This window comes from Lolium perenne, chromosome 3, assembly GCF_019359855.2.
Source record: "Lolium perenne isolate Kyuss_39 chromosome 3, Kyuss_2.0, whole genome shotgun sequence".
Classification (NCBI taxonomy): domain Eukaryota; kingdom Viridiplantae; phylum Streptophyta; class Magnoliopsida; order Poales; family Poaceae; genus Lolium; species Lolium perenne.
In genome coordinates this window covers 209,683,385-209,709,997 of record NC_067246.2, presented here as the reverse complement: position 1 = coordinate 209,709,997, position 26,613 = coordinate 209,683,385, and the positions used below count along the sequence as shown (strand labels likewise).

Sequence of the window (26,613 nt, the reverse complement as noted above, 5' to 3'; positions counted from 1 at the left end):
CTTTAAACAATTCAAAAGTTATTACCTCTTATTTGTGTCAATGTTTTATAGCTCATGAGGAAGTATGTGGTGTTTATCTTTCAATCTTGTTGGGCAACTTTCACCAATGGACTAGTGGCTTCATCCGCTTATCCAATAATTTTGCAAAAAGAGCTGACAATGGGGTTCCCAGCCCCAATTAATTAACCTTCATAATTTTACAAAAAATAGACACTCCTCCATGGTATGTGATTGTTGGACGGCACCCGAGGATTCAATTAGCAATGGCTTGAGAAAGCAAAGGTGGGGAGGAGTGTCATCTAAATAAAACTAAAATAAAAGGCACTCCTTCATGGTATGAGATTGTTGGCAGGCACTCGAGGATTCGGTTAGCCATGGTTTGTGAAAGCAAGGTTGGAAGGAGTGCCACCCAAAAATAAAAATCTTTCATGGGAGCCGCTCTTTGAAAGTCTGTCTGGCAAGGGGGTTAGAGTGCGCACTACCATTCGTTGACAACAACAAACACCTCTCAAAATTTTACTTTTATGCTCTCTTTATGTTTTCAAAATAAAAGCTCTAGCACAAATATAGCAATCCATGCTTCCCTCTTCGAAGGGCCATTCTTTTACTTTAATGTCGAGTCAGTTTACCTACTTCCTTCCATCTTAGAAGCAAACACTTGTGTCAACTGTGCATTGATTCTTACATGCTTACTTATTGCACTTATTATTTTACTTTATGTTGACAATTATCCATGAGATATGCATGTTGAAGTTGAAAGCAACCGCTGAAACTTATATCTTCCTTTGTGTTGCTCCAATGCCTTTACTTTGAATCTATTGCTTTATGAGTTAACTCTTATGCAAGACTTATTGATGCTTGTCTTGAAAGTACTATTCATGAAAAGTCTTTGCTATATGGTTCAGTTGTTTACTCATTGTCTTTACCATTGCTTTGAATCACTACATTCATCTCATATGCTTTACAATAGTATGATCAAGATTATGTATCTTTGTTATCGTTTACCTACTCGAGGACGAGTAGGAACTAAGCTTGGGGATGCTGATACGTCTCCAACGTATCTATAATTTCTGATGTTCCATGCTTGTTTTATGACAATACCTACATGTTTTGTTCACACTTTATATCATTTTGATGCGTTTTCCGGAACTAACCTATTGACAAGATGCCGAAGTGCCAGTTCCTGTTTTCTGCTGTTTTTGGTTTCAGAAATCCTAGTAAGGAAATATTCTCGATATTGGACGAAATCAACGCCCAGAACCTTATTTTGCCCGGAAGCTTCCAGAGAGCCAGAGAGGGACCAGAGGGGAGCCCTGGGGGCCCCACACGTGTGGGCGGCGCGGCCTAGGGTGGGCGCCCCTGTTGTCTGGCTGCCTCGTCAGCCCTCCGACTCCGACTCTTCGCCTATAAGAAGCCTCCTGACCTAAAAACTTCGGAGGAATAAGCCACGGTACGAGAAACCTTCCAGAGCCGCCGCCATCGCGAAGCCAAGATCTGGGGGACAGAAGTCTCTGTTCCGGCACGCCGCCGGGACGGGGAAGTGCCCCGGGAAGGCATCTCCATCGACACCACCGCCATCTTCATCACCGCTGCTGCTTCCCATGAGGAGGGAGTAGTTCTCCCTCGAGGCTAAGGGCTGTACCGGTAGCTATGTGGTTAATCTCTCTCTCCCATGTACTTCAATACAATGATCTCATGAGCTGCCTTACATGATTGAGATTCATATGATGAGCTTTGTATCACTATTAATCTATGTGCTACTCTAGTGATGTTATTAAAGTATTCTATTCCTCCTCCATGATGTAATGGTGACAGTGTGTGCATCATGTAGTACTTGGCGTAGTTTAGGATTGTGATCTCTTGTAGATTATGGAGTTAACTATTACTATGATAGTATTGATGTGATCTATTCCCCTTTCATAGTCTGTCGGTGACAGTGTGCATGCTATGTTAGTACTTGGTATAATTGCGTTGGTCTATCATGCACTCTAAGGTTATTTAAATATGAACATCGAATGTTGTGGAGCTTGTTAACTCCGGCATTGAGGTGCTCTTGTAGCCTGATACGCGTACAGCACGCGTCCGTTGGGAACCCCAAGAGGAAGGTGTGATGCGTACAGCAGCAAGTTTTCCCTCAGTATGAAACCAAGGTTTATCGAACCAGTAGGAGACAAGAAGCACGTTGAAGGTTGATGGCGGCAGGATGTAGTGCGGCGCAACACCAGAGATTCCGGCGCCAACGTGGAACCTGCACAACACAACCAAAGTACTTTGCCCCAACGAAACAGCGAGGTTGTCAATCTCACCGGCTTGCTGTAACAAAGGATTAGATGTATAGTGTGGATGATGATTGTTTGTAGAAAACAAGAAACAAGATTGCAGAGATTGTATTTCAGTATAGAGAATTGGACCGGGGTCCACAGTTCACTAGAGGTGTCTCTCCCATAAGATAAACAGCATGTTGGGTGAACAAATTACAGTTGGGCAATTGACAAATAGAGAGGGCATGACCATGCACATACATATTATGATGAGTATAGTGAGATTTAATTGGGCATTACGACAAAGTACATAGACCGCTATCCAGCATGCATCTATGCCTAAAAAGTCCACCTTCAGGTTATCATCCGAACCCCCTCCAGTATTAAGTTGCTAACAACAGACAATTGCATTAAGTATTGCGCGTAATGTAATCAGTGACTACATCCTTGAACATAGCACCAATGTTTTATCCCTAGTGGCAACAACACATCCATAATCTTAGAGATTTCTGTCACTTCCCCAGATTCACGGAGACATGAACCCACTATCGAGCATAAATACTCCCTCTTGGAGTTACAAGCATCTACTTGGCCAGAGCATCTACTAGTAACGGAGAGCATGCAAGATCATAAACAACACATAGATATAAATTGATAATCAACATAACAAGTATTCTCTATTCATCGGATCCCAACAAACGCAACATATAGAATTACAGATAGATGATCTTGATCATGTTCGGCAGCTCACAAGATCCAACAATGAAGCACAATGGGGAGAAGACAACCATCTAGCTACTGCTATGGACCCATAGTCCAGGGGTAGACTACTCACACATCACTCCGGAGGCGACCATGGCGGCGTAGAGTCCTCCGGGAGATGAATCCCCTCTCCGGCAGGGTGCCGGAGGCGATCTCCCGAATCCCCCGAGATGGGATTGGCGGCGGCGGCGTCTCAGTAAGGTTTTCCGTATCGTGGCTCTCGGTACTGGGGGTTTCGCGACGAAGGCTTTAAGTAGGCGGAAGGGCAGGTCAGGGGCCACACGAGGGCCCCACACTACAGGTCGGCGCGGCCAAGGGCCAGGCCGCGCCGCCCTAGGGTGTGGCCACCTCGTGGCCCCACTTCGTCTCCTCTTCGGTCTTCTGGAAGCTTCGTGGCAAAATAGGACCCTGGGCGTTGATTTCGTCCAATTCCGAGAATATTTCGTTACTAGGATTTCTGAAACCAAAAACAGCAGAAAACAAAGAATCGGCACTTCGGCATCTTGTTAATAGGTTAGTTCCAGAAAATGCACGAATATGACATAAAGTGTGCATAAAACATGTAGATATCATCAATAATGTGGCATGGAACACAAGAAATTATCGATACGTCGGAGACGTATCAGCATCCCCAAGCTTAGTTCTGCTCGTCCCGAGCAGGTAAAACGATAACAAAGATAATTTCTGGAGTGACATGCCATCATAACCTTGATCATACTATTTGTAAAGCATATGTAGTGAATGCAGCGATCAAAACAATGTATATGACATGAGTAAACAAGTGAATCATATAGCAAAGACTTTTCATGAATAGTACTTCAAGACAAGCATCAATAAGTCTTGCATAAGAGTTAACTCATAAAGCAATAATTCATAGTAAAAGCATTGAAGCAACACAAAGGAAGATTAAGTTTCAGCGGTTGCTTTCAACTTATAACATGTATATCTCATGGATATTGTCAACATAGAGTAATATAATAAGTGCAATATGAAAGTATGTAGGAATCAATGCACAGTTCACACAAGTGTTTGCTTCTTGAGGTGGAGAGAAATAGGTGAACTGACTCAACAATGAAAGTAATAGAATGGTCCTCCATAGAGGAAAAGCATCGATTGCTATATTTGTGCTAGAGCTTTGATTTTGAAAACATGAAACAATTTTGTCAACGGTAGTAATAAAGCATATGTATCATGTAAATTATATCTTACAAGTTGCAAGCCTCATGCATAGTATACTAATAGTGCCCGCACCTTGTCCTAATTAGCTTGGACTACCGGATCATCGCAATGCACATGTTTTAACCAAGTGTCACAAAGGGGTACCTCTATGCCGCCTGTACAAAGGTCTAAGGAGAAAGCTCGCATTGGATTTCTCGCTATTGATTATTCTCAACTTAGACATCCATACCGGGACAACATAGACAACAGATAATGGACTCCTCTTTTATGCATAAGCATGTAACAACAATTAATAATTTTCTCATATGAGATTGAGGATATTGTCCAAAACTGAAACTTCCACCATGAATCATGGCTTTAGTTAGCGGCCCAATGTTCTTCTCTAACAATATGCATGCTTAACCATAAGGTGGTAGATCTCTCTTACTTCAGACAAGACGAACATGCATAGCAACTCACATGAAATTCAACAAAGAGTAGTTGATGGCGTCCCTAGTGAACATGGTTATCGCACAACGAGCAACTTAATAAGAGATAAAGTGCATAAGTACATATTCAATACCACAATAGTTTTTAAGCTATTTGTCCCATGAGCTATATATTGTAAAGGTGAATGATGGAATTTTAAAGGTAGCACTCAAGCAATTTACTTTGGAATGACGGAGAAATACCATGTAGTAGGTAGGTATGGTGGACACAAATGGCATAGTTGTTGGCTCAAGTATTTTGGATGCATGAGAAGTATTCCCTCTCGATACAAGGTTTAGGCTAGCAAGGTTATTTGAAACAAACACAAGGATGAACCGGTGCAGCAAAACTCACATAAAAGACATATTGTAAACATTATAAGACTCTACACCGTCTTCCTTGTTGTTCAAACTCAATACTAGAAATTATCTAGACCTTAGAGAGACCAAATATGCAAACCAAATTTTAGCATGCTCTATGTATTTTTTCATTAATGGGTGCAAAGTATATGATGCAAGAGATTAAACATGAGCACAACAATTGCCAAGTATCACATTATCCAAGACATTATAGCAATTACTACATGTATCATTTTCCAATTCCAACCATATAACAATTTAACGAAGAAGAAACTTTGCCATGAATACTATGAGTAGAGCCTAAGGACATACTTGTCCATATGCTACAGCGGAGCGTGTCTCTCTCCCACAAAGTGAATGCTAGGATCCATTTTATTCAAACAAAACAAAAACAAAAACAAACCGACGCTCCAAGCAAAGCACATAAGATGTGATGGAATAAAAATATAGTTTCAGGGGAGGAACCTGATAATGTTGTCGATGAAGAAGGGGATGCCCAAGGCATCCCCAAGCTTAGACGCTTGAGTCTTCTTAGAATATGCAGGGGTGAACCACCGGGGCATCCCCAAGCTTAGAGCTTTCACTCTCCTTGATCATGTTGCATCATACTCCTCTCTTGATCCTTGAAAACTTCCTCCACACCAAACTTAGAACAACTCATTAGAGGGTTAGTGGACAATAAAAATTAACATGTTCAGAGGTGACATAATCATTATTAACACTTCTGGACATTGCATAAAGCTACTGGACATTAATGGATCAAAAAAATTCATCCAACATAGCAAAAGAGGCAATGCGAAATAAAAGGCAGAATCTGTCAAAACAGAACAGTTCGTATTGACGAATTTTATCGAGGCACCAGACTGGCTCAAATGAAAATGCTCAAATTGAATGAAAGTTGCGTACATATCTGAGGATCACTCACGTAAATTGGCATAATTTTCTGAGTCACCTACAGAGAAAACAGCCCAGATTCGTGACAACAAAGAAATCTGTTTCTGCGCAGTAATCCAAATCTAGTATGAACTTTACTATCAACGACTTTACTTGGCACAATAAAACACTAAACTAAGATAAGGAGAGGTTGCTACAGTAGTAAACAACTTCCAAGATACAAAATAAAAACAAAGTACTGTAGTAAAAACATGGGTTGTCTCCCATAAGCGCTTTTCTTTAACGCCTTTCAGCTAGGCGCAGAAAGTGTGTATCAAGTATTATCGGAGGGTGGTGCATCATCCTTACCTTGGGCTTTACCCTTACCTTTCTTGTTGTTTTTCTTTCTCTTTGATTTAGGAAATGTATGATTCCCCCCCGATATAGAGGTGAAATCCAGGATGCTCCTTCATCAACTCCCCAAAGTTTCAAAGATTTATAAATGCTCTCAGGTATAAGGCAAAATTCAGACATAATATCACAGTTGGCACGAAGGGTTTGATCACCGATAACAATTTTAACAGTAGGATCCCATAATGAAGGTTTAGAGTTCACTAAAACTTGTTCAAGACGATTACGAACATGGTGATAGTTGTCATCCAAGCGAGATGTACTTATCTCGAGATTGTTTAATCTATTATAAATGCTAATAAGGGCTGAATCAAAGTTATTAGCTGAATCATGTGATGCAACCAACTTCTTTATGGCATTAAAAGCTTGATCCCCATTGCAATGAAGGAAATCTCCTCCCACTAAAGCATCCAAAGCATATCTATAACGAATCATAAGACCAAAATAAAAATTACTAAGGAGCAAACTTAGAGTCATTTGAGGTTCAGTTTTATGATAAGAAGTAAAAATTCTAGACCAAGCATCCTTAAAACTCTCCTCATCCCCTTGTTTAAAAGTGAAGACTAATTCTTCAGGCGAAGAAGTAACAGGTTCAGAGCTAGACATGGTAACAAAAGTAACTAATTTTTTTGTATTTTTAATATAGAGTGCAAGACAGTAAATAAAGTAAACTAGATAAAGTAAATGCAAGTAACTAATTTTTTTGTGTTTTTGATATAGCAAACAAGATAGCAAATAAAGTAAAACTAGCAACTAATTTTTTTGTATTTTGATTTAGTGCAGCAAACAAAGTAGTAAATAAAACTAAGCAAGACAAAAACAAAGTAAAGAGATTGGGAAGTGGAGACTCCCCTTGCAGCGTGTCTTGATCTCCCCGGCAACGGCGCTAGAAAAAGGGCTTGATACGCGTATAGCACGCGTCCGTTGGGAACCCCAAGAGGAAGGTGTGATGCGTACAGCGGCAAGTTTTCCCTCAGTATGAAACCAAGGTTTATCGAACCAGTAGGAGCCAAGAAGCACGTTGAAGGTTGATGGCGGCAGGATGTAGTGCGGCGCAACACCAGAGATTCCGGCGCCAACGTGGAACCTGCACAACACAACCAAAGTACTTTGCCCCAACGAAACAGCGAGGTTGTCAATCTCACCGGCTCGCTGTAACAAAGGATTAGATGTATAGTGTGGATGATAATTGTTTGTAGAAAACAGTAAAACAATATTGCAGTAGATTGTATTTCAGTATAGAGAATTGGACCGGGGTCCACGGTTCACTAGAGGTGTCTCTCCCATAAGATAAACAACATGTTGGGTGAACAAATTACAGTTGGGCAATTGACAAATAGAGAGGGCATGACCATGCACATACATATTATGATGAGTATAGTGAGATTTAATTGGGCATTACGACAAACTACATAGACCGCTATCCAGCATGCATCTATGCCTAAAAAGTCCACCTTCAGGTTATCATCCGAACCCCCTCCAGTATTAAGTTGCTAACAACAGACAATTGCATTAAGTATTGCGCGTAATGTAATCAGTGACTACATCCTTGAACATAGCACCAATGTTTTATCCCTAGTGGCAACAACACATCCATAATCTTAGAGATTTCTGTCACTTCCCCAGATTCACGGAGACATGAACCCACTATCGAGCATAAATACTCCCTCTTGGAGTTACAAGCATCTACTTGGCCAGAGCATCTACTAGTAACGGAGAGCATGCAAGATCATAAACAACACATAGATATAAATTGATAATCAACATAACAAGTATTCTCTATTCATCGGATCCCAACAAACGCAACATATAGAATTACAGATAGATGATCTTGATCATGTTCGGCAGCTCACAAGATCCAACAATGAAGCACAATGGGGAGAAGACAACCATCTAGCTACTGCTATGGACCCATAGTCCAGGGGTAGACTACTCACACATCACTCCGGAGGCGACCATGGCGGCGTAGAGTCCTCCGGGAGATGAATCCCCTCTCCGGCAGGGTGCCGAAGGCGATCTCCTGAATCCCCCGAGATAGGATTGGCGGCGGCGGCGTCTCAGTAAGGTTTTCCGTATCGTGGCTCTCGGTACTGGGGGTTTCGCGACGGAGGCTTTAAGTAGGCGGAAGGGCAGGTCAGGGGGCCACACGAGGGCCCCACACTACAGGTCGGCGCGGCCAAGGGCCAGGCCGCGCCGCCCTAGGGTGTGGCCACCTCGTGGCCCCACTTCGTCTCCTCTTCGGTCTTCTGGAAGCTTCGTGGCAAAATAGGACCCTGGGCGTTGATTTCGTCCAATTCCGAGAATATTTCGTTACTAGGATTTCTGAAACCAAAAACAAAAAAACAAAGAATCGGCACTTCGGCATCTTGTTAATAGGTTAGTTCCAGAAAATGCACGAATATGACATAAAGTGTGCATAAAACATGTAGATATCATCAATAATGTGGCATGGAATACAAGAAATTATCGATACGTCGGAGACGTATCATAGCCCTACACAATTAATGGTGTTCATCATCCAACAAGAGAGTGTAGAGTGGTTTTATTATGTGATCAATGTTGAGAGTGTCCACTAGTGAAAGTATGATCCCTAGGCCTTGTTTCCAAATACTGCAATCATTGCTTATTTACTGTTTTACTGCATCTTTACTTCCTGCAATATTACTACCATCAACTGCACGCCAGCAAGCTATTTTCTGGTGCCGTTACTACTACTCATATTCATTCATACCACTTGTATTTCACTATCTCTTCGCCGAACTAGTGCACCTATACATCTGACAAGTGTATTGGGTGTGTTGGGGACACAAGAGACTTCTTGTATCGTGATTGCAGGGTTGCTTGAGAGGGATATCTTTGACCTCTTCCTCCCTGAGTTCGATAAAACCTTGGGTGATCCACTTAAGGGAAAACTTGCTGCTGTTCTACAAACCTCTGCTCTTGGAGGCCCAACACTGTCTACAGGAAAAGAAGCCAACAATAGACAGCAATGACGGTGAAGACTTCTGCCAGCCTGGGGACGTCCTCAAGACGCGGCATCGACGCGGGCGGGGCTGGGACGCTCCGAAGCAGCGGCGGCGACGACAGAGGCGTGACGGGAGCAACAAATCGAGTAGGAGGGTGGCGCGCAGGAGCCGATGAGGATGTGTCAGGGCTCGGGGCGGGCTCCTCAGGGTGGTGGCAGAAGTGTGCTCGGTGGCCGGAGCGGAACAAGCGTCTGCACTTGACGGGGTCGCGGCAAGCAGCAGCACGGTGCCCATGTCTCCCTTTGTAGAGGAAGTGGAACCAGCGCCCAAGCAGCCAGGCTGGCGGAGGCGGTCGTTGGCCCGGAGTAATTGCCGCACTTGATGGCAGCAAAGCCGCGCGGGCGGATTAGACCGCCCTCCCTCCCATCGGCCATGAATCTGGCGCACAGAGCTCTGCAACTCCGTTCGGCGCGGCAGTAATGCCTGAGAAGACTCCTGGGCGGAGGAGGCATTGATGGCCCGGTCGAGGCCCGTCCACCCACCCGCAGCAATAATTTTGCCCGCGCCGGGTCAACGGAGGCATGGTCTTGGGCGTGTCGGGGTGGATCAGCAGGGGTTCCCTGCACCTCTTGAATGCTGCAGGAGGAGCCGGCGGCGGCCGGCGGTGAGGACTAGCTGGCAGAGCCCAGATCTGATGGGGGGGGGGGGGGCAGAGTAGATGGGTAGTACCTAGGGGCGAAACCTGGCGGGATCTGCGAGGGCGGCGGCGGGAGCAGGCTGGGGAGGACCACCGCCGCGGCGCAGATGGTCGGCGGGGTGGTGCGGATGGCCCGGGGAGGTGGCGGCGGCGCGGGTCGCCAGGGCTCGGGAGGAGCGGTTCCAGTCTTCCATATGTGGTCGTTGCTAACAAACTCAAAAGTTGTAGCTAATAACTACTATACTAAACCTTAACAAACTTCTTTTTTCTCACTTTTCTGAATTTACTTTTTGCCTAATGGCTGTGGTGACAAGTGGTTTAGGGCATCTCCAACCGGCTGACCCAAACGGACACGCTGGGCCGTCCTGTTTGGGCCGTTTGGGTGGCTGATGGCGTGTATTTCACACGTTCGTTGGGCAACCCCAAGAGGAAGGTATGATGCGCACAGCAGCAAGTTTTCCCTCAGAAAGAAACCAAGGTTTATCGAACCAGGAGGAGTCAAGAAGCACGTTGAAGGTTGATGGCGGCGAGATGTAGTGCGGCGCAACACCAGGGATTCCGGCGCCAACGTGGAACCTGCACAACACAACCAAAGTACTTTGCCCCAACGAAACAGTGAGGTTGTCAATCTCACCGGCTTGCTGTAACAAAGGATTAACCGTATTGTGTGGAAGATGATTGTTTGCGTAAAACAGAGAACAAGTATTGCAGTAGATTGTATTTCAGTAAAGAGAATTGGACCGGGGTCCACAGTTCACTAGAGGTGTCTCTCCCATAAGACGAACAGCATGTTGGGTGAACAAATTACAGTTGGGCAATTGACAAATAAAGAGAGCATGACCATGCACATACATATCATGATGAGTATAGTGAGATTTAATTGGGCATTACGACAAAGTACATAGACCGTCATCCAACTGCATCTATGCCTAAAAAGTCCACCTTCGTGTTATCATCCTAACCCCCTCCGGTATTAAGTTGCTAACAACAGACAATTGCATTAAGTATGGTGCGTAATGTAACTAGTGACTACATCCTTGAACATAGCACTAATGTTTTATCCCTAGTGGCAACAAGACAACACAACCTTAGAACTTTCTGTCATCGTCCCGGTGTCAATGCAGGCATGAACCCACTATCGAGCATAAGTACTCCCTCTTGGAGTTACAAGCATCTACTTGGCCAGAGCATCTACTAGTAACGGAGAGCATGCAAGATCATAAACAACACATAAGCATAACTTTGATAATCAACATAACAAGTATTCTCTATTCATCGGATCCCAACAAACGCAACATATAGAATTACAGATAGATGATCTTGATCATGTTAGGCAGCTCACAAGATCCGACAATGATAGCACAATGGGGAGAAGACAACCATCTAGCTACTGCTATGGACCCATAGTCCAGGGGTAGACTACTCACACATCACACCGGAGGCGACCATGGCGGCGTAGAGTCCTCCGGGAGATGATTCCCCTCTCCGGCAGGGTGCCGGAGGCGATCTCCTGGATCCCCCGAGATGGGATCGGCGGCGGCGGCGTCTCGGAAAGGTTTTCCGCATCGTGGCTCTCGGTACTGGGGGTTTCGTCACGGAGGCTATTTGTAGGCGGAAGGGCAGGTCAAGAGGCGGCACGGGGGCCCCACACCACAGGGCCGCGCGGCCAAGGGGGGGGCCGCGCCGCCCTATGGTTTGGCTCCCCTGTGGCCCCTCTTCGTCTCTCCTTCGGACTTCTGGAAGCTTCGTGGAAAAATAGGCCCCTGGGCTTTGATTTCGTCCAATTCCGAGAATATTTCCTTACTAGGATTTCTGAAACCAAAAACAGCAGAAACAAGAATCGGCACTTCGGCATCTTGTTAATAGGTTAGTTCCAGAAAATGCACGAATATGACATAAAGTGTGCATAAAACATGTAGATAACATCAATAATGTGGCATGGAACATAAGAAATTATCGATACGTCGGAGACGTATCAGCATCCCCAAGCTTAGTTCTGCTCGTCCCGAGCAGTAAAACGATAACACGTATAATTTCTCGGAGTGACATGCCATCATAATCTTGATCATACTATTTGTAAAGCATATGTAGTGAATGCAGCGATCAAAACAATGTATATGACATGAGTAAACAAGTGAATCATATAGCAAAGACTTTTCATGAATAGCACTTCAAGACAAGCATCAATAAGTCTTGCATAAGAGTTAACTCATAAAGCAATAATTCATAGTAAAAGTATTGAAGCAACACAAAAGAAGATTAAGTTTCAGCGGTTGCTTTCAACTTGTAACATGTATATCTCATGGATATTGTCAACATAGAGTAATATAATAAGTGCAATAAGCAAGTATGTAGGAATCAATGCACAGTTCACACAAGTGTTTGCTTCTTGAGGTGGAGAGAAATAGGTGAACTGACTCAACATTGAAAGTAAAAGAATGGTCCTCCATAGAGGAAAAACATCGATTGCTATATTTGTGCTAGAGCTTTGATTTTGAAAACATGAAACAATTTTGTCAACGGTAGTAATAAAGCATATGCATCATGTAAATTATATCTTATAAGTTGCAAGCCTCATGCATAGTGTACTAATAGTGCCCGCACCTTGTCCTAATTAGCTTGGACTACCGGATCATCACAATGCATTGTTTTTACCAAGTGTCACAAAGGGGTACCTCTATGCCGCCTGTACAAAGGTCTAAGGAGAAAGCTCGCATTGGATTTCTCGCTATTGATTATTCTTCAACTTAGACATCCATACCGGGACAACATAGACAACAGATAATGGACTCCTCTTTTATGCATAAGCATATAACAACAATTAATAATTTTCTCATTTGAGATTTGAGGATTGTTGTCCAAAACTGAAACTTCCACCATGGAGCATGGCTTTAGTTAGCGGCCCAATGTTCTTCTCTAACATATGCATGCTTAACCATAAGGTGGTAGATCTCTCTTACTTCAGACAAGACGGACATGCATAGCAACTCACATGAAATTCAACAATGAATAGTTGATGGCGTCCCCAGTGAACATGGTTATCGCACAACAAGCAACTTAATAAGAGATAAAGTGCACAATTACATATTCAATACCACAATAGTTTTTAAGCTATTTGTCCCATGAGCTATATATTGCAAAGGTGAATGATGGAATTTTAAAGGTAGCACTCAAGCAATTTACTTTGGAATGGCGGAAAATACCATGTAGTAGGTAGGTATGGTGGACACAAATGGCATAGTGGTTGGCTCAAGTATTTTGGATGCATGAGAAGTATTCCCTCTCGATACATGGTTTAGGCTAGCAAGGCTTATTTGAAACAAACACAAGGATGAACCGGTGCAGCAAAACTCACATAAAAGACATATTGAAAACATTATAAGACTCTACACCGTCTTCCTTGTTGTTCAAACTCAATACTAGAAATTATCTAGACCTTAGAGAAACCAAATATGCAAACCAAATTTTAGCATGCTCTATGTATTTCTTCATTAATGGGTGCAAAGCATATGATGCAAGAGCTTAAACATGAGCACAACAATTGCCAAGTATCACATTACCCAAAACATTTATAGCAATTATTACATGTATCATTTTCCAATTCCAACCATATAACAATTTAACGAAGGAGAAACTTCGCCATGAATACTATGAGTAGAAACCAAGGACATACTTGTCCATATGCTACAGCGGAGCGTGTCTCTCTCCCGTAAAGTGAATTCTAGGATCCATTTTATTCAAACAAAACAAAAAACAAAAACAAACCGACGCTCCAAGAAAAAGCACATAAGATGTGATGGAATAAAAATATAGTTTCAGGGGAGGAACCTGATAATGTTGTCGATGAAGAAGGGGATGCCTTGGGCATCCCCAAGCTTAGACGCTTGAGTCTTCTTAATATATGCAGGGGTGAACCACCGGGGCATCCCCAAGCTTAGAGCTTTCACTCTCCTTGATCATGTTGCATCATACTCCTCTCTTGATCCTTGAAAACTTCCTCCACACCAAACTCGAAACAACTCATTAGAGGGTTAGTGCACAATATAAATTGACATATTCAGAGGTGAAACAATCATTCTTAACACTTCTGGACATTGCATAATGCTACTGGACATTAGTGGATCAAAGAAATTCATCCAACATAGCAAAAGAGGCAATACGAAATAAAAGGCAGAATCTGTCAAAACAGAACATTTTGTATTGACGAATTTTAAAATGGCACCAGACTTGCTCAAATGAAAATGCTCAAATTGAATGAAAGTTGCGTACATATCTGAGGATCATGCACGTAAATTGGCTTAATTTTCTGAGCTACCTACAGGGAGGTGGACCCAGATTCGTGACAGCAAAGAAATCTGGAACTGTGCAGTAATCCAAATCTAGTACTTACTTTTCTATCAACGGCTTAACTTAGCACAACAAAACACAAAACTAAGATAAGGAGAGGTTGCTACAGTAGTAAACAACTTCCAAGACACAAAATAAAAACAAAGTACTGTAGGTAAAAACATGGGTTGTCTCCCATAAGCGCTTTTCTTTAACGCCTTTCAGCTAGGCGCAGAAAGTGTGTATCAAGTATTATCGAAGGATGGGGCTTCTACAGCGGGGTGTGGGATTTTCTCAACCAGGCATAGTATATTAGATACATAAGTTTTAGCATCTCCCTTTTTATTAGTCTTAGGCGTGCTACTCTCATCAAATAAATTTTCAGGAACAAGCCAAGCATAGTTATTTTCTAGTGCATCATTCATAGCTAGGAGCTTACATGGTATTGGTGCTTTGATCTCCCCTCCATCATCAATATTATTAGTGTATCTTATTCTATCCATATCCATCTTTTCAAGGAGACTAACAAAATTAGTAGGTGAACCAAGCATATTAAATTTAGCAAACACCTTTCTAGCTTCTCTTGCTAGACCACCAAATTCTCTAAGAAGGGTTTCTAATACAAAATCTTTCTTTTCCCCTTCTTCCATATCGCCAAGTGTGAAAAACAAGTGTTGGATTATAGGATTAAGATTAACAAATTTAGTTTCCAACAGGCGAACTAAATGCGCAGCAGCAATTTCATAAGTAGGCGCAAGGTCTACCAAGTGTCTATCTTCAAAATTTTCGATAGTACTAACATGATTGAAAAATTCTTCTATATTATTTCTCCCAACTATAGACCCACGTCCTACCGGTATGTCTTTTGTGGTAAAATTAAAAGGAAACATGATGAAATAAATAAAGTAAATGCAAGTAAACTAATTTTTTTTGTGTTTTCGATATAGCAAACAAGATAGCAAGTAAAGTAAAACTAGCAACTAATTTTTTTGTATTTTGATTTAGTGCAGCAAACAAAGTAGTAAATAAAACTAAGCAAGACAAAAACAAAGTAAAGAGATTGAGAAGTGGAGACTCCCCTTGCAGCGTGTCTTGATCTCCCCGGCAACGGCGCCAGAAAATGTGCTTGATGGCGTGTATTTCACACGTTCGTTGGGCAACCCCAAGAGGAAGGTATGATGCGCACAGCAGCAAGTTTTCCCTCAGAAAGAAACCAAGGTTTATCGAACCAGGAGGAGTCAAGAAGCACGTTGAAGGTTGATGGCGGCGAGATGTAGTGCGGCGCAACACCAGGGATTCCGGCGCCAACGTGGAACCTGCACAACACAACCAAAGTACTTTGCCCCAACGAAACAGTGAGGTTGTCAATCTCACCGGCTTGCTGTAACAAAGGATTAACCGTATTGTGTGGAAGATGATTGTTTGCAGAAAACAGTAGAACAGTATTGCAGTAGATTGTATTTCAGTAAAGAGAATTGGACCGGGGTCCACAGTTCACTAGAGGTGTCTCTCCCATAAGACGAACATCATGTTGGGTGAACAAATTACAGTTGGGCAATTGACAAATAAAGAGAGCATGACCATGCACATACATATCATGATGAGTATAGTGAGATTTAATTGGGCATTACGACAAAGTACATAGACCGTCATCCAACTGCATCTATGCCTAAAAAGTCCACCTTCAGGTTATCATCCGAACCCCCTCCAGTATTAAGTTGCTAACAACAGACAATTGCATTAAGTATGGTGCGTAATGTAACTAGTGACTACATCCTTGAACATAGCACTAATGTTTTATCCCTAGTGGCAACAGCACAACACAACCTTAGAACTTTCTGTCACTGTCCTGTGTCAATGCAGGCATGAACCCACTATCGAGCATAAGTACTCCCTCTTGGAGTTACAAGCATCTACTTGGCCAGAGCATCTACTAGTAACGGAGAGCATGCAAGATCATAAACAACACATAAGCATAACTTTGATAATCAACATAACAAGTATTCTCTATTCATCGGATCCCAACAAACGCAACATATAGAATTACAGATAGATGATCTTGATCATGTTAGGCAGCTCACAAGATCCGACAATGATAGCACAATGGGGAGAAGACAACCATCTAGCTACTGCTATGGGCCCATAGTCCAGGGGTAGACTACTCACACATCACACCGGAGGCGACCATGGCGGCGTAGAGTCCTCCGGGAGATGATTCCCCTCTTCGGCAGGGTGCCGGAGGCGATCTCCTGGATCCCCCGAGATGGGATCGGCGGCGGCGGCGTCTCTGGAAGGTTTTCCGTATCGTGGCTCTCGGTACTGGGGGTTTCGTCACGGAGGCTATTTGTAGGTGGAAGGGCAGGTCAAGAGGCGGCACGGGGGCCCCACACCACAGGGCCGCGCGGCCAAGGGGGGGGCCGCGCCGCCCTATGGTTTGGCTTCCCTGTGGCCCCTCTTCGTCTCTCCTTCGGACTTCTGGAAGCTTCGTGGAAAAATAGGCCCCTGGGCTTTGATTTCGTCCAATTCCGAGAATATTTCCTTACTAGGATTTCTGAAACCAAAAACAGCAGAAAACAAGAATCGGCACTTCGGCATCTTGTTAATAGGTTAGTTCCAGAAAATGCACGAATATGACATAAAGTGTGCATAAAACATGTAGATAACATCAATAATGTGGCATGGAATATAAGAAATTATCGATACGTCGGAGACGTATCAGTGGCCGAGCGGACACGCGGACAGCGGCCCGCGTCCGCGTGTCCGTTTGGGTCGCGCGCTGCGCCCAACGCGCGGACGCATCGCAAAAAACGTAGAAACAGGAAAACAAAAAAATACGAATTTAAACGAAATTATATTGAACATATGCCCTATTTTGGGCAAATTTGTACATAGCCCTATTTTTGGGCAAATAAAACTAACAAAAGAAGCCCCTATATGGGCTTTTAAATTTAAACTAAAATTAAAAAACCCTCTATTAGGGTTTGGTCGGCGGCGCGGTGGCCGCCGTTGCGCCGCCTAGCCCCTGTGGGCGTCGTCGGCGACGCTGCCGACGTCCCCCGGCGGCGACGCGCTGTTGTGGCTCGACCGCGCCGGGGACTCCGGCCACGGAGACCACAGGCCTCCTCCCACGGCGAGTGGGGGTCCGGAGCCACCCGCGGCTGCGGCGGCGCACGGAGCGCCGCCTCCTCCCCGAGGCGCTGCTCCGTCTCCTCGCGTGCGCGCGGCGCTCGCCTCTGGCGCCGCCGCCGGGTCGGCGCGGCGCTCGTCTCCCGGCGGCGCCGCCGTCGGCGCGGCGCCCGGCCTCCTCCCGCCGCGCCGCCTCCTCCTCCTCCTCCCGTCGCGCCCGGAGGGCACAGGCGTAGAGCTCCCGACCCTCCGCCTCCTCCACCTCCCGCCGCGCCGCCTCCTCCATTTCGGAGGTGCGAATGGCCGCATGGAGGTGCGGCCATTTCGCCTCCTCCTCCGCCGCCGAGATGATCGTGGCGGCGCGGAGGTCCGGTCCTCCTCCGAGGACTCCGGCTTGGGCTCGATGAGGAGAGGCGGCGGTTGCGGCAATGCCGCACCGCCGCGGGCGGCCTCTCCGATGTGGAGGCCGCCGCGGTTCCCTCCGCCCGCAGCGGCCGGCGGCGGACGCCGACCGTCGGCCTCGTCGTCATTGGCTCCGGAGCGAACCGTCGCCGGGGCCATGGTGGCGGTTTTGCTCGGGAGTGGAGCTGGGACCAGGAGGAGGGCCGATCCTCCGCCCCCATTTAATAGTCTCCCTGGTCACCGACAGGTGGGCCCAAGGGAGACGAGGCGACCAACGCGTGGACGCGAGCGGACGGCGCGTGCCATCCGCGGCCACGCAAACCTAGCCCAGATTTGGGCCGGGTAGCGTCGTTCCGGACGCCGCGGCCGTCCGCTTTTGCGGTGCGTCCCCGCGCGGTTTGGGTCGCACGGTTGGAGATGCCCTATAGAGTGCTAAATTGCTCTTCCATGTGTAATTTTTCGTGTGCCTTGCAGTTTCTGACTATTGGGTCTCCACGTGAGTGTTTCTTTTGTATATTTACTTCTGAGTGAGCCTAGCTATTCTTTTTACGCTCAGTTTTCTGCTTCGCCACGCCGCTTTGCCCTGGACCTTTCTGCAAATCCCGTATCCCTTCTCTCTCTATCCCAATCCCATCCCCACTTCTCATCCCCATCCACACCACCACTGCCAAAGATTTTGCGGTGACCGGCAGCGATAAAAGAGGTGGTGACCGGCGACATGGGGAGTAGCTGCCGGAGAAAAGAGAGGAGGCGGCCGGTCGCCGGTGGCGGGAGGGGATGCAGCGGCCGGTCGCTGCTCCCCATCGCCGCCCCGGTATGTGGATGGAGGGAGTGGAGGGGAGCAGCGGTACCAGAGGAGAGCTGGACGGATCGGAGGACGCGAGGATCCCGACCGAATCGGCGCAGAGATCAGTGCTCACTAGCCACCTACTTCACGTTTCCTCTATCTCCGACCAAATTCGGGCGCCTAGGTCGGCGTTCTCTCCCTGGCCCGTACGCCCCGACCCGATTCCGCGTCTATCTCCGGCGCCATCCCTCGTGAAGAGAAACTCTGATGAAGCCCGACCGCCTCAGTATGTGCCCCATGTTCGGATTTATTTCCACCCTCTTTTCTCTTTCAAATCCTATCCATGCATAGGTCACGAGAATCTTAATCCCCTTAAGAATCTAAATCCTCCAAACTGTATCCAAGGTTTTTCTATTTCTTTAGTTTCCTTTACAGATCGGGAGCTGTATATCTGGAATTGTTGTGTTTTCTGTACTAAAAGATGCTTTCCATGGTGCTACATTTTTTGCAGGTTGTTGTCTTCTTCCCAAATGATACCCTGCTGGGTGATGCGTGGCTGATTGAAGACATCAATTTCACATTGCCGGTATGTACGAGATGCTTATGCAGTTGCTTTTAGTATAACAACACAATTCGCTCCTTTTAGCATTGTCCTTCAACATCTCTAGAAGGTTTGGGGTATTTCAGGTTTGAAATGAATATTTGCAAATACCATAGATTTTTGCAGTTCTACATCCATCACATTCAGCTGTTTATCAAATCATTGCAGTTAATGTTTGATCTCGACGAGAAGGAAGAGATCTACTGAAAGTGGTTATTTGGCATGGATACTGAGCTTAAAGATCTGTCTTACCAATTATCTGCAAGTAAAGATGCATTTGATCCTGGCAAATTTGGTTGTTTCGATCCTGTCAAGATGGTTCATAGGCCAGCAATGATCCATCTGCTCATTTTCATTATCAGATAATACAAATTTCATTGTATGCTCCCATTGGTGTTCTCAAGGTATGCTCCCATTGTTGTGCTCTTGCTACTGTTTATTTTAATCAAATGCTTGCAAGATAGTTGAGAGTTTCCTCGGACCGTTACTTTCTAGATATTTACAGGGAAATTTTTGTCTGAGTAGCTTATTTGAATAATGATATGATGTGAGTAAAAAGTAAATACTACACAGCACCTCCGCGAAAATAGCACTTCTGAAATATATCATGAAACTAAAATGAGAGCTTTCATTCAAGACAAAGGATGACATGTTTTATCAGGCCATGCAGAAAAAAAATTCATGAACAGCTCTGCATATGTTGAGAAAGTTAATTAATAGAACGATTCTTTTCACTGCTATGATCATTTTCTGATGCTATGGAAAAGTTATTTCCTTGAACAAAATAATCTACCAGATGAAGAGATAGCACTTCTCATGCGCTGTGATTATTGTTCCATTGATCAATGATCTCATTGGCTCTTTGTACCTTGCAGTATTTTTTTATACCATGAAAATAGGTTGTGTAAATTTACTTTCATAATAACGGATATTTGCATAACTTTGGAAGAGAGGTATTGTTTTTCTGACATAAATATTTACTTCTTCCTTTGTTTTTCTTTCCCATGGAGTTATTTTTTTTCGAATTGAATGGAGATCTCCGTTTATACTATTTCATTTTTTATTATTTGGTATGGAGATCACACATGAATCCCATTGATTGGCATCAAGATTCAAGAGAGATTGGCATACTTGGAAAGGTTATGCCTACTCTCCCAAGTCCTAATCCTCTGTTATCTTAGTCTCGATGGGTACCTAATTTGTTCATCCACATTCTTGCCGTGTACATAGTAGAGCACAACCTGAGTTGTGTTTGAGAATCTATATGGCCAACCACTGTAGATGTGATTATTTTTTCCAGTTAGTACTTCTGGCCACCTATTTTAATTATTTTAGTGAGCGTCTCCTGGGGTTGCTATATGTTTCAGCATCTATCGACCATGCCATTGATAGGTTTTTGCCGAATACCTGAAGATGCACTTTTTTTTGCAGGGATCTTACATATGCACTACTTGCGAGCAAAGATTTGATTGGCCAGTTTCCTTCATTATTTGAGGAATGCAGCGTGTCAGTCAAATGCATACCTAAGCTTTATTGTCTCAAATAGCTGCTCCCAAATATTTTCAGCATTCAAATTTAATATAACAATTATTTTCAAGGTTGTCCACTAATATGACTCAGTTTTCATCACAGACAAATGACACTTTTCCTTAGTACGTAACAATATGGTGGCATGGCTGCTGAATATTTACAAGCTTTTCAGGTGCTAGCTATAGACCCACATGTTACAAAAAATTGTCTGCTGAATCAATATTCAGAAAAATGAATGTGCAACCTACTTTTGGCCTCCTGAAAAAAAAAACTTTTGGCTTGGGGGCCATTTTTGTCAGTATAAGCAGTACGACACATTAGCCAGCATTCGAAACTACATATATTAGTAAAGGTCACAAAGGGGTTTTGATTGATTTGGAGTTATAGTATAAGTTGCCCGTTATGCTATTGGACTGACCATGGGGGTTCCTATTCCTCTTTCAATGCTGATTCGAGATATGAATCAATTCCTCTGATTCTTCTTACTTTCTTACTTTCTTGCAACCTTGAGGTTTCTAATCATTATGGGATTATTACAGTTACATTGCATTCGGAAGATCTGTGACAAACATATCCTTTAATTCTAGAATGTAACGAAAGAAGAGAAAATGCTACAGTGATTTAGTAAGTGCGTTGTTTGTGACTGTAATCTCCAACCTTCCATACTTTTGTGTTTCCAAAACGCTTTCTCCATGTATTATTCCCAGCAAAAATGCTCCACGGGCCGTAATTGAAGTTCTTTATGGCAAACAGAATCATATGTACTAATCAAGGCTATCCTCTTCGAGTTCTGTGTGTGTGAATTGTATGTGTGCTTATCAGTAGCAAACATAACAAAAACCTGAAGAAAAAATACCCACCATGTATAGCTTTTCCATTTCACAATGGTGAGAAAACAAAGTAAACTTTGGCTACTGGATGCTGCGGTGAGATTTCCGAGTAGTTTATCTTATTTTCATTTCTGTTGTTGTTGTTGCAAGAGAGGAATAGTTGTGCTTTTTCCATTATCAAATGAGTAATTTTACCCCCTTTCCTCATTTTTATGTTTTCTTTCTATAAATAAACTAATGGAAAAGGATTACTTCGCATAGGAGACGTAATTAAAGTTCTCTATGGCAAGAAACTTCCATTTGTAGCTTAGAATGGATGAGCAGGATCCACATCGACCAGGTGTGGTCCAATTTTGCCGAGGCGAACAGCGTGGCTACAGGTGACGGTCCGATCTTCACATACATTGCTAGCTCTGTGATGGAGATACCCATCTCCGGCATCTTCAGCAGCAACGGATGCGAAAGAGAGATCAGCCACATTGAGTAAGCCACTTCATGGAAGCAGTAATCCTATGTTCTTCAGCGGGGAGAGTGCCCATGACGCTGAGTCTACTACATCAAGAGTTGTCCACCGGTGAGTATTTTGAGCCCTATCATTTTCTCTATGCTATGTTCTAACTTCTGATTTGTGTTTTTTCTGCAACCGATAAAATTTTCCTCAGATTTCATTGCTCACTTTCTAATCTGCTACTTAATTTTTTCGAGAAAAAACCTCCAGAAGGAGGGACACACACACACACGACACACACACACACACACACACGACCGTCCTCACCAAGCGACTACAACTTGCTAAGGAGGCGCCCTCTACAGACCGCAAAGACAGAGACATTAGGCCTCGCCAAGCCTAGCCTCCAACCAAGAATGGCGAGGCAACGGGGCTCGGGGCAGCAGGGCAGCGACACCGCCGTCGCAAGAAGCCTTCGGGGACGTTTCATCTCCATGACTGCCTAGGCCGACGTACCTCGCATCCATTGTGCCTAGAGGTCGGCAGGTGAGAGGCAGGGCTTCGGCAGGAACTAGTGTAGAAATGTCGGTGAAGAGCTCGCGTTGGCAGATGTTGCGCCCCATACATCCACCCCATGTGTGGCACACTACTCCGGAGACGCATCGTCAACCTCCAAAAGCCGCATCTGGTACTCCACTCGCAGCCAAGGCAGCGCCTTCAAGAAGGGAGCGGCGCTGAGACGCCTCCGCTGCCCGGTCCTCCCAACAGGCCAGACCTGGAGTTTCCCCCCGCTGCTCGAGGAGGAGGTCCGATCAGAGTCATGCCAACGCCTCCAAGGAGGTAACGGCGCCCTCGGGCGTCGCCGTTGACAGCGCAGGCCGCTGCCGCGCAGGGATTTCGCCTCCGAAGACCGTTTGATGCAAGGCATACCGGAATAGATGAAGCAGGCCGCCGGAGAAGATCTGCACGGAGGGGGGAAGCCTAGGAACTTGTCTTTGCAGGAGGGGGCACCGACCCGTGCAGCGCTAACAGCCACCGCCGGAGCTCGTCGAGCAGGCGAGAGCCTGCACCGCGACGCCGCGGACAAAGGCCGTCGCTGCACTGGCCCGCAGCTTCCGCCGCCGGGATTCGCCGGGGCATAGCACAGCAGCCGCTGCTGCTGGCATGCTCGCACGCCGGGCGGCCTCGACCAGCGACGGACGGGAGGAGGGTGGGAGGAGGGAGATAGTGGGAGGGGCAGCCAGCAGGACCCGCCGCCAGCGACGTCGCATGGACGCGTCGTGGCCATGGCCCGCCCGACCCAGGTCAGGCTCAGATCGGGCCCGGGCGCCGCCACCAGCAGGCGCGCCACCACCGCCACTAGATGGCACGCCGCGCAGCCTCCTGGTGCCGCACCGCCGCGCCGAAGCCCCGTATCAGCCGCTCCTACACCACGCCGCCTCGCAGCCGCGCGACCCGCGCGACGTCGCATCTCCGCGCGAAGAAGCTCCGTCGGGGTGCGCCACGCACGCAGCCCTCCGCCTTCGGCGGCCGGGCGCCGCCACCGCCGCCGGAGGCGGCGGCGGCAAGGGAGGGAGGAGAGCGGGGGTGGTTTCTAGGGTTTGGCTGTCGCCTCCGGAGTCGCCCGCGCGAGCGACCCGGGAGGCAGCGGTCCTCAAGATTTCTCTGCTACTTAATTTTCTTTTCTATACTGAAGAGCTCTGCTTATGTAGAGATGAAGGGAAAGCGAGCGACCCGGGAGGCAGCGGTCCTCAAGATTTCTCTGCTACTTAATTTTCGTTTCTATACTGAAGAGCTCTGCTTATGTAGAGATGAAGGGAAATGCAATATTCAGACTTCCTTAGTCAAGGGCGTGTTGCCCAAATCTTATCGGTGGGAAATCCTTCTGTGTATAGGCAGTATCTGGGATTACATATACAATCAAACAAAATAGCACATATATGAATCAGGCCTCATTGTTGTACACCATGAGGTGATCTTGCCATACTGAAGAGCTCCTCTTAATTAGATAAAGGGAAAGGGAAAATATTCAGACTTCATTGGTCAAGGACGTGTTGCGCAAATCTTATAAATGGGAAATCCTTGCATGTATTGGCCATACTGGGAGTACATATGGCAGCAAACAAGATAGAGCATATATGAAGTATGCCTCATTGTTGTAGACCGTTTACAATTGCCGACTTTAAAATTATTCTTACCCTTCTTTTTATTATTTACCTCTTCATCTGTATAAAATATTTTATTTCTCAGTATTATCAGCATCTAATTGTCACACTTGGCAGTATTTTTTTAGCTTTCTAAATTATATGTTCCTGGAAGCATTGTTTCCCCTTACTTGCAGATTACTTTATTACCAACATGGTTAAAAAATGGTTGCCACAAGATGTACAATGTTTAGTTCTTTGTTTTTCCTTTGATAAATTTTTTTTTTCCTATAGATAGTAGTATCAGAAAAAGATCATTAAAGGTACTGATTCAGCAGCATTCCTATTTTTCTATATTGTTGCTTATATGCGATGCTCACAACGTACCTACATGACTTTTGCCTAAAAAAAGAAGATCTTGGATGCATGTCTGCCTGTTTTGTTTTTAATTTTATCACAGCATCCACCAAAACGTGATATTTCAGGTTCCTAATCTTTTGACTACACAAGTGTGATTAGCTTATGGTAATGTAGAAAGTTGTAAGAGATAGACATGTGAATTACAGGAAAACATAGATTGATCTCTGTATTGCCAAGCAGGTTGCAGGCAAGCTAATCCTTTTTTTACAGGATTTTTTTTTTTTGCTTTACTTCTTATGTTCATTATGACCTAACCCAATATGGATAACTCGAAGGAAATCAGGGCAGTTTTGTAAGCAATGAGCAAGTTTCCTTGATGTTCCCTGATGCATTCAAATACTCGCCGATACATATATGCAATGGAAACATTTCAACCAAATGATTTCTGTATAGAAAGCTAAGAATGAAAATAGTTTTGATATGCTTAGTGCTCATATTTGTATGTGTATGATCATTTGTGTTGCTATATAAAGATCTCAATAACTGAATCCGCAGACTGTGCATATATATACTTATGTGCTTTTCATACTAACTGCATCGTCTTTCCTTGCAATTAAATATGACATGGGCTTCTTTATATTTATTTTTAAATACATTTTATTTCTTATCTATTGATTGTACATTTGTGTGGCTAATTCTGTATTTGATTGTCTTTTCTTTTACTGTGTGCCTGGGCAGAGAAGCTTTATGTTCTTTGATACAGTACATTTGCTACTGCTGACATATCAAGTTAGTGGCATCTAAATCATTTATATGTAAGTTTTTCTTTGAATCACACACATGTTGGTGCTTCAGTTAGAGTGAAGCTTCAGATGCTCGGCTTTGGGTTTCTTTTATGTTTCCTATCCTCTTGTGTTCTTGCATTTTTTTATGACATGTTCTCTCTATATTCAGTTAGTTCATTTACATTTTTTTTCAGGGCACCTTCTCTATTGTGATCGTCATGTGGACAGTAGGCCTGGAATATCTAGCCCTTAACTGCAGCTACCGTCGGTTGTTTTTGCTAAAATCTTTTGTGATTACACGTGGTCTTACTGGAATCGTGATGCCTGGAATAGCCCCTTAGTTGATGCTCGGCTTTGGGTTTCTTTTATGTTGCTTATCCTCTCATGTTGTTGCATTCTTTTCTGCATTATGTACCCTCTATTCAGTTAGTTCATGTTGTTTACTTACTCTTTTCCGCAGGGCACCATCTCTATTGCAACGGGAGGCCTGGAATACTATCGGTTGTTTTTGCTAAAATCCTTTGTCATCACACATTGTTGTACTGGAATCGTCAAGTCAACATGAGGCCTCGAATAGCTAGCCCTTAGTTGTAACTATCTTGGGTTGTCTGCGGATTTCTTTTGCGATGGTTTTCACTAAGACACTTTGTAGCCATGTGTTCCGTCTGTACCCAAAGTAGTGTTTACCATGTTGGTTTGGTGCTGTTACATGGATTTGTTCTGTTGCCGCTTAAAGTATTTCAGTACTGATGCTAATATAGCTATACAAAAAGTACCCCATTTTGCTTGGACTTTAAGCCTTTTTGCTTGGACTCTAAGAAGTTTAGGTTGCTTTATATTGGAAGGTTTTCTTCCTAGATTGTTCAGTACATAGAGCTTGAACCATAAGTGATGCACTTTTCAATTTTTTATTAGTTTAGAATATGTGACAAGAATGATCAGGTGTGGCATGTTTAATGTGAGTAGGGCTATGGTCAGACAATAGGTACTAGAAGGGGATGAACTAGAGGGTACAACTAGTGATGTCATCATCCTCTCCTCTGAGGTTGAACACAACGCCAGCGAGCGATGAACCTGTAAGGGGCAGGGGCTGGAACAATCAGAGCACTTAACACATGTCTCTTGGCATAATGACTACCATAATGCTTAAGTTTCGTTAGCCTCACTTATGAATGTGTTTACAATGTTATAATTTAAAATAGGAACATATCTCACCGTTGTAATTCAAAATAAGAATAAATTTCAGTCTTCAACACACTACTTCCAGGGCACGGTGTGCTGCCGTGCTAGTCCTTGCT

The 26,613-nt window shown here is 44.6% G+C and overlaps 1 long non-coding RNA gene across 6 annotated transcripts; it reads left to right on the top strand.

The window, feature by feature from the left end:
- The first annotated feature begins 18,381 nt into the window (after positions 1-18,381).
- On the top strand, positions 18,382-26,112 carry LOC139838538 (uncharacterized). 6 transcript variants are annotated; one of them, XR_011755679.1, is made up of 6 exons: positions 18,382-18,903; positions 19,129-19,203; positions 19,387-19,622; positions 20,650-22,152; positions 23,723-25,345; positions 25,510-26,112. It is a non-coding gene; the product is annotated as an uncharacterized lncRNA (long non-coding RNA). The 6 variants fall into 6 exon arrangements; XR_011755682.1 differs by having other exon boundaries at positions 18,383-18,903; positions 20,650-21,372; positions 21,571-22,152; positions 23,723-26,112; XR_011755681.1 differs by having other exon boundaries at positions 18,383-18,903; positions 25,269-25,345.
- Positions 26,113-26,613: the final 501 nt, after the last annotated feature.